Below are 9,540 nucleotides of genomic sequence, written 5' to 3' on the forward strand. Positions count from 1 at the left end.
TGTTCGATTGTGATTTTGTATAAGTAACGTATGTAACACCCAAAAGTGCATAAAGCAAAAAGGGATCGAGTATACTCACAGCGGTTGATGGATTGAAGGGAGCGCTTGAGAGTAAGGTTAGCCTGAATTGATCGATAGCATAAAGGTAAGTGACTCGTAAAACGAACACAAGTGTTGAGGGGTCGAATGGTAGTTTGGTCGGATGGTAATCCGATCGGACGGCCAATTTGTGCGGATGATAATCCGTTCGGATGATTATCCGGTCGGACAGTAGTCCGGTCGAATGACTATTCGAGTGGATTGTTTCTTCCTATGAGAAGGATGTGTTTGTGTATGATGGTTTAACTTTTGAAGATTTTGTTGTAGCATTTGAAAACATTGAAGTATCTCTACCTTTCAGGTCGGTCGACCGGACGGTAGTCCGATCGGACGGTAATCCGATAGGTTGACACTTCAGTGAGAACAAGTTCACAGCAGGTTGTCACTCGATCGGACAGCAGTCCGGTCGGGTGGCATCACTAGTGCATTGAACATGTTGAAAAATCGATTAAGTGTTAAAGTCAAGTATCTCATGATCCGAAGAGTAATCCGGTCGGATGGTAGTCCGATCGGACAACAATTCGTCAATACTCAACTTAAATGAGGTTGATTAAGTGTGGGACTCAAAGTGTCGGTCGTTCGGGCGGCCGGTCGCTCGGATGGCAGTCCGGTCGGACAGTAGTCCGGTCGGATAGTCACTCTGTGCTGGTCGTTCTGTTCGGCTTTCACTTGGTCGTTTTGATCGTTTGTAGTTTTATCGAAACATTTTGACAACGTGTCAACCAACAGAACCCCGTATCGAACCTGGTTACCTGACCGAACAGGAATCACCCAACGTTCAACCAGTTAACCGGTTCAAGTCGGTCGTCCTTGATTAACCCGAAATCGGTGGTTTCGCGGATAGGATTCTGGTCTCGAGCCAACACATTACTAAGAACAAGTAGAGGTTAGAATGAGATCCGATCCTATCGGTTTGCATGCATTGAGTGTAAAAGAGTTGGAAGAAAATTTGGAAAAAACCTTCCTTCAATCCCTTTTTACCGTGAATATGTTAGATCTATGAAAGATCTTTGTTTATTTATGTGGAAATCGGTGAGATTCAAGTTGTTCTTCAAAGATTGGAGCCAAAACATGAAGTTCTTCAAGAACACATGATGACATCATCCTAGAACCCTTGAATCTTGGTGATTTCACGGTTAAAAGTGAAGATTTAAAAGATAGAAAGGTGTAGGAGTGCGTGTAGATCAAGAAAGTACAAGGTTTAGGGAGAGATCTTACCTGGTTTGAGAGAAATCGAAGAAACGGTGAAGAACACGTGCTGCTCGGACAGAGGATTTCCAAAAGTAGAAAGTATGAAAGTGACATAGGTATTTATAGGATTCCAAAAGAGGAAAGGGTGGGTCGGTCGGATGACACCACACCCGGATGACCGGTCGGTCGGATGACACATCAACCGGATGGCAGCCCGGTCGGATGGCGATCCGGCCGGCTGGCATCTGGTTCGAGTGCGCGGCGCGAGGATTCTTGATATTTCGATTTCGATTGCGAGCGATGAATGCGATAGAGTTTCCTATTCAAATTACTTCTAATCCCAACCACTTGTATCTCGCACTATCTCTTCTCCACCAATTATCATATTATATTAACATATAATCATCATTAGTTCGTATTCGATTTGCGATTCGATTCGATTGCGATTCGATTGGTTACCACATAACGTAAATAAACATGCACAAGTAACACATAAGGCACACACACACGTATAATAATCACAAAAATGCGTAATTCGAGTTTGCGAGCGCGATGCCGATTAGATTAGATTGATTATCGCATTGTTACTTCCTATTATTCACAGTCGTATAGCGATTCGTATCGATAAATATACTTCGATTACTGTGATTATAATTAATTACTCCACATAATACAACTAACGTAAAATAAAATAGGCCATATACAGTCAAAGAAGTCAAAACAGGAATTGAGCAAGGAGAGACAGATTGCAATTAGCAATCTTTTCTTCCTTTGACTTCAATCTTGACTTTAACTTTGACTTTCGAAACACTGGGGTGTTACAGAGCAAGTATCAAGTATGTGAATAAGTCGAATGTAAAACAAGTACGAATAATCAAGGTATAGTCCGTATAAAATGCTCATGTTTTATTATGATCAACGTTTCGAATTACGAAGCTGGAAGTGACATACGAATACGATACGAATATAAGTTTCCAAAAATAGGGATATAAATAATCTTTCTAAATAAGGAAGGTTTCAAAAGCGAGGCGTTACAATTAGTGTTTTGGTGCTTTTAGTTTTTGGCATTTTATATAATAATGTATTTTATTATTAGAGAATTAGATGACAAACAACAGATAATTAGATAACAAAACAATAGAAAATGAAAAAAAAAATTAAAAATGGTAATCTAATTTGTCATTCAAATCTTCACTGTCATCAGCCTCTTCTCCTTGAATTTTGATTTGGCGTTTTGAACCTTTGAATACCTTAGCTAGATGCCAACTTTCCTACATAACGTCCGTTAGACGAAGCTTTGTTAGTGGCATTCTGTTTTTTGGTATGATATTCTTGTTTGGTGACATGTCATTCAAGATCAACTCCTACTTGAATGCTACTTATAATAATGGAGTCCAAAATAGCATTTTACACTGGTATTGATCCCTTCATGCCATGCATATAGTCATTAAGAACAAAGCTCACATGATGGCATATCATTGTCATCAGTCTCTTTTTCTTGAATATTTGTCCATCTCATTCAGCAAAAGCTTATAGAGATACCCATCTCAGAGAAGAATCCATTCAGAGAAAGTTTTTCCATCTGTGATTTTTTTAACTATTTTTTGGCGTTTAAAGTGAGTGGTTTCTAGGAAACATGGCATTTGTTTTCTGGGTGTGATCAATTCATTGTGTAGAGAACTCTCTCTTATAGGAGTTTTTTGGCGCGTAGTTTAGACGGGATATTTATTATAATAAATGATAGTAATAAAGTAACCATCTTTTCAGTTACTGTGTGTATTTACTGTTTTGTTCAGCTTTTATCAGTTTTAGGATGATAGACGTCTCATCTTCCAATTTTGGCCTTTTTTAATGGCGTTATGTAGACCAAGATGATAAAATACAATAACAGAAAAATTATTAAACAGGAAAAATATTTTTTATTATTTTTGGCGTTTTGTAAGCAATAACTTTTTGTAGTATTTTTTGGCGTTTTGAAACTAAATAGAGAAATATAGCATTTAATTATCTTAAGAAAAAAAAAGATTACACAGAAGAAAACCAACCAAAAAAAATTAAAACTCCTCGTCAGAAGGTACTTTATCCGAGAAGTATCCATCACTTCCGTCGTCTTCTTCCTCGGAGTCTTCATCTAGACTTTCATCCATGTCATCACTTTCACTTTCATTGGCTTCTTGTTGTTGAAGATTCTGAAGCCTCCATTTGAACATGTCATGCATCAACGCCATTTTTAAGTCCATGTCTGTGTTCAAACAAGTGGCGTTGTGCAATTCTTCCATAAACCTCTTGACAGCGCACAACTTTCTCACATTTGTAACCATTTTAATCCTTCCAATCCTTTTCCCCAAATATTTAAATAAAAATTGGCATTTTAGAAAGCACCAAAGTTCTCATGTATTTTTTTTATCTACGTTTCATTATTTGAATTCGAGCCAAACTTACAATTTGAAAACCTATTTAGTTAAACTAGTAGGGTGCCTGCGATGCGGCGTAGGCGACACTTTGCATTGCGGCACTCGTTTCTGGTAGTTTTCTTATTCGTATAATATTTATGATAATATTATTGTGGTGGATATATGTCATAAGTGTTACACATATGTAAAGTTTTGTTTTTTTTTATAAAAAATAATAATCAAAAGACAAAAATTATTGTTTTTTTATAAAAATTAATAATCAAAAGACAAAAAATAAAAGATAAGTTGTTATAATTGTAAAGTATATTAATTTTATTGGTTAAGTTATTAAGTATAATTTTATTCTTTAAAGTTCATAACTTTTTTTAAATATTCATAGTACTCATCCAATAAACTTTAAGTTTAAAATTTTTGTTTTTCTAAAAATAAAAAATAGTATTTGACTCATAAGTACGTTTTAGACCTTTAACTTAAGTTGTTAAATTTTGTTTTTTACAGATATAAAAAAAATTATATTTTAATAAAATTTCAAGAACTGTTTTAATAGAAAAAAAGATGTTAAGAGTTTATATCTTTATTAACTTTATATCATACTAAGTTCATATTTTTAGTTCCTAACTAATCTTATCTATATGAGTCTACTTTTAACTAATAATCCCTAAAAAGATGCAACACAATCAACTATGTATCTAGTCAGGTTGGTAAAGAATTCTTTTGAAACTTACTAATATTATCTATAACAATATAGTTAACTTATAATTCCTAAAAATTTGCAACACAATTTAGTATTTATCTAGTAAAAATTGTAAATTTCGAGAGTATTTTATTTATATTACTTGTTACAAAAAGGAAAATTGGCCTATAATAATCTCACCTACACCTTATTGGTCATTAATAATTCCACCTCAGAATATTCCCTCCACCAGTCCCACCTTTCACTTATTTTTTCTACAATGATCCCCTGTTAAAAAAACTTAACGGAGTTAAGCTTTTTTCCAAATTACAAACAGATTTTTTAGGGCTTTTGGTTAGAACGACGATGCGAGTCCATTGATGTAAAACTTGCCTCGAAAAGGTGCTCCAAACGACGAAAGCGGCGCTTGAATTCAGGTGTTTAAATTTCCAATTAACCAAAATCAAGTCACTTGGAGCACCATTTCGAAGTAAGTTTTACATCAATGGACCCGTATCATCATTCTGGTCAAAAGCCCTAAAAAATCTGTTTATAATTTGGAAAAAAAAACTTAACTCCGTTAAGTTTTTTTAACAGGAGACCATTGTAGGAAAAATAAGTGAAAGGTGGGACTGGTGGGGAGAATATTCTGAGGTGAGATTATTAATGGCCAATAAGGTCTAGATGGGATTATTATAGGCCAATTCCCCTTACAAAAAAAGTTTATAAAAGAATTATTTTTTTATAAAAACAAAATGTTATGTTTACAAATAAAGTATAAAACTGTTTTACACATGTAAAGTTTCATTTTTTAATAAAAAATAACAATCAAATGACAAAAAATAAAAGATAAGTGGATATAGTTGTAAAGTAAGTTTATTTTCTTGGTTAAATGATAAAGTTTATAATTTTATTCTTTAAAGTTCATAATTTTTTTTAAATATCCACATGGTACTCATCTAATAAACTTTAAGTTTAAAATTTTGTTTCTATAAAAATAAAAAATAGTAGTTGACTCATAAATACGTTTTACACCTTTAACTTTAATTGTTAAATTTCGTTTTATATATATAAAAAATTTATATTTTTATAAAATTTTAAAAACAATTTGTATAAAAAATAGGATGTTAAGTGTTTAATCTTTATTAACTTTATATCATAATAAGTTCAGTTTTTTAGTTTAGCTTTAAAGTTTATTACTTTATTATTTTTTAATTAAGAAATACAAATTATTATATTAATATCCAAGAATAACTGCAATATTTTATAATTTCAGCTTGACTATATCTAATTGCAATATCTATTTACTGCAACTATAGAAATATTAACTTATATAAGTTCAGTTGACTTGTAAATTTAGGATACTAACTTTATTTTGAACTTTATTAATATGGTCAATAACTGCATTATATTAACAACAAAAATAAAGTTCAAATATAAAATAACTTTATTCATACGTCTAGATCAAACATAACAACTGGAAATAAAAAAACATAAAAACACTTGATAGATTTCATATTAGGCTGCATGAAATCTATTTCACTTCTGAATTGACACTCAAGGTATTTTTAATCGGGTTTTCTGGTTTGTGCTTGAATCTGCAGTATCCTCTAATTCCTCTTCTTTGTCATTGTTCTCAGAATCGTCTAAATTAATAACCTCACTATATTCCATTCAAAGAGTCTCCTGGATCTCTTCATTTGAGTCTTAAACTTCTGATCCTTAAAAAGGACAAAAATTGAATACAAAAGTTAAAAAAAAGATTAAATAAACCTTAAAATTACTTCTTCACTAAATTCACGTTCAAGATTAGACTTGTATGAACTAAACATTGCACCATAAGAAAGAATATCAACACTTTTATCACTATCATCCTGCAATAAAACACGCATATAATAACATAACGAACATGTTAATATGAAAGATATACACAAAAATAATACTTAAAAATATACCTTAGAAGCTTGTTCGACAACTAGGTTGTTTAAATTGGCATATTCATCATGCAACTGAATCTGAAAAATCAAATAAGTTAACATTCACGTAAAAGTAAATAAAAGAAAACAGTTATTCACTACTGCAATATAACATAACTGACCTTAGAATTTTCAATCTTGCATACTTGGTTTTTCGCAACAATTGAATTCAGAACTGTATCCATTTTTTTAAACTTTGTTCAACAATAAATATAGGGGTGTCATGATATGTATTTATAGTAGTAACTATAGAAGTACGTTAGGGTTTAATTGTAGATTTGCCACCCCTTTATTTAGGAAGTTTGTTGTGGTTAGTTTTAAATTTTTATAAGATATATCTAAGTATAGATATTAGGCAATTTTAATAAAATTAAATGTGACACATAATATTTTCATTTTATGTTACGGTAATTTTACTTCTTTTTGTTTTTGTTTACATAGATGGAACTCATCTTTGTAGATTAGGCACATTAGATCACAAGTATTAATTACTTGTACATTAAAGCATTATCAACTTGTACCTTTTAATCCGTGCGTTGATATTGAACAAGACAACTATCGAAACGTCGACGAAAATGTGTAGGTCGTCATGCTATCTTTGGATTTTTTTTAAACAGTATAGTTTATAAGATATGTCAAGAATACGTAAAAAATTATAAGTTTGTTGTAGAGGGGTGAATTGTAACTAATTATCTGTAATTTTGTTAAAAGCTCAGGGATCTAAGTGTAATAAGTTTAGGGGCTAAAAAATAAATAGCGTTTAAAAGACCAAACTACCCTCATTTTAGGGGTCTTTCTATAAATAAAGAGGGTGAAAAGTTCTTATTTTTTTGGGTATCTTAAAATACCCTTCCCTCATGCATTATAATATAGTATAGATAATTAATAAAGTACAATTAGATACTAAAAGAAAAAAATGTGTTTTAAAATGATAAGAGGTAATTGCACAATAAGGCCACACGGTGTGGAAGGGCATGAAGAATGGGCGTGAAACGCCACGTGGCAACTAAGGGCGCAAGATTTAAGGGGCGAGGAAGGGCGCCCGACCCCTCGAACTTTCCGGTCAGTCGTGTTATATATGTACGTTTCGTATAGGATTTTGTAGGTATATATGTTTTCGACCCCCCGGTTTTATAAAAATAAGTTTTTTAGGTATATACGTTTTCGACCCCCCGGTTTTATTTTTTTATTTATATAGCCCAAACAAAATATTTAATTAGCCCAAATATTATAGCGCAAATCATTATATTTGGTAGAATACTAGAATGTATATTATATTATAACCCAAATCAAATCATTATATAGCCCAACTTAAAAGCCCACCCTATAAAAAAACCCAAATTCGTTTACTTTTGGACATCGACCAGAAGAACAGAAGCCGCAAGCCAGAACTGCAGAAGGGGGGAAAACGCAGGTTCCAAAACTGTTCGACTTCAGCTTCTTGTTTGAGAACAGAAGCCAAAACGCTGCTCGTTGTTGTGGTCTTGTACTCTTGTTCGACTTCTTCAATCTTCGTAAGGTTAAAAGTATGTGTTTGTCATATTTAGGTTTAATTTAGTGCTGCAATTTATGTGATTTAGGTTGAAATTAGGGGTGAAATTGGTCTGAATTTTTGCCCTAAACTTGTTGAATCTTTCTGTAACTATGTCTAATTTTATTTATTTAATCTTATTGTGATTTGATTTATATAGAAATTAGAGTTTGAAATTTAGGGTGGTTTGTTAACTTGTTTTGTTATTAGATCATGCTATATGGAAGAATAAAATGATAACTTCTTTTTTAATGTTTGAGAACGTTTTTTTATTTGATATTAATGTTTGACCCGACCCGAATCGAATCACCGACGTCTGACACAAACATACACCTCGAAACTATGCGAAAGAAAATTTTTTTAGGTCCGTTATCTTTCGACCCCCGAACTTTTTTTTTCAAACTTCGCCACGGGTGGCAACCAAGTCAACATTGTGGCATGGCGAAAAAAGCACGGGGTGTGAAATGGCGTGGAAGAAGAAAAAAATTAAAAATAAATAAACATTAACCAAACAAACAAACCTAAACTACACCCAACAATCAAAAGCCTCCACCTCACCCACACAACTGCCCCCACGCCGGTGGAATTCCTCCCGTCCCTTCCCCACGCTAGCCACAACGCCGTCTACGGGGTGGTGTTCCGGCGTGGTTGTGGCTTCCACGCCACTTTTCCATGCCCACACCGTATGGTCTAAGTACATGTAGTTTCTCAAAAGTAACAATGCTAAGTTTAAGATCTGAAGTGATAAAATTAACCTTAGCTCTCAGTTAGCTTTTTAACTAAAGTTAGCCTTAATGCCCTAAGATGTTATAAAATCAAAAGTTGATACCTTATATTATCACTTTAATCTTTTAGTACCTAACCTTATTAATTTCCACAAACCACATAGATTAACCATGCAATTAATTCCACCTTGTTTTTTTTTTTTTGAATGGCCAACAAAAACAGAATTATTATATCAATCGCTGGATTAACAACTGTTAATCACAGCCAGCAAAACATACATGCAGTGAAACATAAACATACAAAGTACAACTTGAAGCTATTACTCCCACACCAAGCATACATTAGACACCCAAGGCTGTTGCACCAAAATTATTCCACTGGTTCCAAGTCAACAAGGATTTTTTTGCTCGATTTTTATACCACATAAAGCTCGCCGCCTTAATTTCCTCTAAAAAATTATGGAATTGTGGCTGTTTTCTGTTAAAAACTAAGTCGTTTCGGCTTCGCCAAATGCACCACACTACCGTTTGCATAACCATATAAACGACCTTTTTCCATTTAACCGAGCCACTGACATGCTGATGAAATCGCATCAAATCCGTACGTTCCAGCAGAAAAATTGAATTAACTCTGACCCATTTACTGACCTCCTCCCATATCCTTTGCGCGAACGAGCACGAGATGAAAAGATGGTCAATCAATTCGTCCCCGTTACCGCAGATAGGACAGAGGGTGTTTGGGACATTTACGTTCCGATTTCTTAAGGCCATCAGAGTTGGGAGCTTGTCAAGAATAACCCTCCACAACAGAAAATTCACCTTAATCGGCGACCATGAGTTCCATAGAAATCTTTGACTCCGACCCGAATATCTCCTCTCTTACATCAGTCTTCTAAGACTTTTGATCGAGAAAGCACCAGTGTCTTCAAGT

This window comes from Helianthus annuus, chromosome 12 (assembly GCF_002127325.2).
Source record: "Helianthus annuus cultivar XRQ/B chromosome 12, HanXRQr2.0-SUNRISE, whole genome shotgun sequence".
Lineage (NCBI taxonomy): Eukaryota > Viridiplantae > Streptophyta > Magnoliopsida > Asterales > Asteraceae > Helianthus > Helianthus annuus.